This window comes from Triticum dicoccoides, unplaced genomic scaffold, assembly GCF_002162155.2.
Source record: "Triticum dicoccoides isolate Atlit2015 ecotype Zavitan unplaced genomic scaffold, WEW_v2.0 scaffold212924, whole genome shotgun sequence".
Classification (NCBI taxonomy): Eukaryota; Viridiplantae; Streptophyta; class Magnoliopsida; order Poales; family Poaceae; genus Triticum; species Triticum dicoccoides.
In genome coordinates, this window is record NW_021238940.1 from 1 (window position 1) to 2,575 (window position 2,575).

The window sequence follows — 2,575 nt, forward strand, 5'->3', positions numbered from 1 at the left end:
ACAACACTCTCCCATCAACAAAGGTGTGCTCCCTTGCCATCATACTTTCAAAAAATGACACCCTCACCAAGCTGCAGACGTAACTAAAGGTGCTTCTTCTCATTTTGTACACCGACTCAAATCCTCGTGGGTCCACCATACAAGATGATAAGGTTCCTGCATGGCAAGAAAATTACAATATGGTTACATGATACTCTAGGTATGTTAAACTCGAGAAAACGTGCATTGGGAAGCAGTCAAAAGACAAAATACTTAGCAACATGCACTAGGGAGGTACATAATATATCTGGACGAAAAGCAAGAGATAAAATCAAATTAACTTATAAACTGGCAAAAAGAGTGCTCAAACAAATTAAGACAAAGCTTGATGTTTGATTTTCTATACCTTCAAATATGGTAGAGCTGCTAATATTTGAATCTAGCTTGTAGTTGTCCCCTCTCGTGTACAAAACGTACCATTTTCTTTGGTTGTATCCATCACCTGCATATGCCTTGACATGCTCCACTTGGCTGAACTTGTCCCACTCAGTGCCAGATTGTCCCGCGGCTACCGCAGAGAGCAACCATAGCCTGCAGAATAACTGCAAACTCCTTGCCTTTATGTCTCGCATGTATTCTGGGAGTTTTTCCATGGTGTAATCCTCCAGGAGAAGCCTCTCGAGTGAAGCGATACGCTCCAGCACCTTCAACTTTGGGCAGTTCTGGATGTTAAGCTTCTGCAGATTGGGGATATGGGTGATCCTCTCCAGGTCAGGGCATCGATTCACTATAAGCTCAACAACACAAGGAAAGCTCTCGATGTAGCTGAGGTGCTTGACATCTCGTTGATATAATATTTTCAAAGAGCTTGCATTGGAGGCAAGGCCTGGAGGAACATGCCTCAGTCTGCATTTACTGAGCACAAGTTTCTCCAAACGACGCATGGCTTGTACTTGCTCCTCCCACTCCCACTCCTCCCATTCCACCATTCCGTCCAAGAGCAATTTATTTAACCTCGGAAATGAAGCTGCTGCCACCTGCAAGAATCCAGTTCCCACATGTTTGATGCATGGAGCACGAGAGACGTGTAGAAGCTGCAGATTGGGGAGCTGGCACAACCCATTGGAAAGTTGTGTGCAACAAGCCAGATCATGAAAAAAATAGCCTTCAAGTTGTTGAGGGGCACCATTGATGTGGACATCATCCAACTCGGGAGTTGATGGCCAGCTTATCATGAACCTTCTCAATTTGTTGCTGCTCTTCCTCGGAGACACCTTTCTTCTCTTTGACCAACCCATTATCTCCCAGTTTGCTGGTGCAACCCAGGTGTAGTGTGATAAGATGCATCTTCTCGCCGAGCCTAGCATTAGCAGCAAACGAGGCAGCAGATACATTCTCTAATTCAGTTAATCCAAGATACCTAAGCTGTGAAAGAGGCCCCAACTCATCCAAACTGCACCAATCACCATCCATGTGGGCTCGAAACAAATTTAGTTTCCTCATATTTGTCAGACCACTAAACCCTCTAGGTACCATACTTGCTTCGGGAAGTGCAAGTAACCTCAGCTGGCCAAGCTTCACAATGCTGTCAGGAAGATTCACCAATTTTGTACATCCACCAAGGTCAAGGAATTGCAACAGTTTCATCTTGCCAATGTTCTCTAGAAGTACAGATATACCAACATTTACTAGTGATAGATACCTCAGGTGCTTGAGCTGATGCAACGTTTGAACCAATAAAGCCATATCTGCAGATTCTATATGCAGAGTCCGCGCTCAAAATTAATCAAGGAATCACCAGGTTGCATCTTAATCTGGATAGTTGAGATCAATGTTCTCACTGATTGATGCGCCTGTAGAGATTTCCAATCAAGCTCACCTGATTGTGATTGGCCAGTTTCTATGGACAACCGAAGAAACTTTTGTGAACCAAGTTTACCAAGAATATCATTGTCTCCGTCTTGAGTTGTGAGTGCTTCATCTTTAGTCATTTAGTGAGCAAATGAGCGAACAACATCATGCATGCTGCAAAACCATATATCAGCATACCTTTTATCTGGCTGTATAAGGTTCCTAGATACTAACTCCTTGTAGTATTTTTTTCCCAATTCTTCTAAATCACTAGAGTTTCCATGAATTAATCCTTCACTTATCCACATTGCCATGACTTGATCAATATGAAAATTTCTACTTTTAGGAAGAAATGAATAGTATAAAAAGCACTGCTTCAGGTAAGAAGGCATATATTCATAGCTTAAGTATACTGTGTGGTTGAGATCATCGGGCATTTGAGTTGTTGACCATTTAGAATCATCGAAAACCTGCTGCCAGTAACGACGTAGCCCCCCTCTTCCACGCAAGAGTCCTCCCATCACTTTATCAGCAATTGGTAAACAACCACATTTCTGTATAATTTTCTGTCCGATATCCTTTAGCGTATTGATGTGGTCTTCATCTATCTCACTTGAGCATGCCTGTGAACATACAGTACAAGGGACCGATATGGTTAATTAATTACATACAGTACAAGGATCCTCTATGGCACTCAGTTTTACTTCCTCTGTAAACTAATATAGAATGTTTTAGATCACTATTT

At 42.4% G+C, this 2,575-nt stretch overlaps 1 pseudogene; it reads right to left on the reverse strand.

Moving 5' to 3' along the window:
* Positions 1-7: 7 nt before the first annotated feature.
* On the reverse strand, positions 8-2,453 carry LOC119345186 (annotated as a pseudogene).
* Positions 2,454-2,575: the final 122 nt, after the last annotated feature.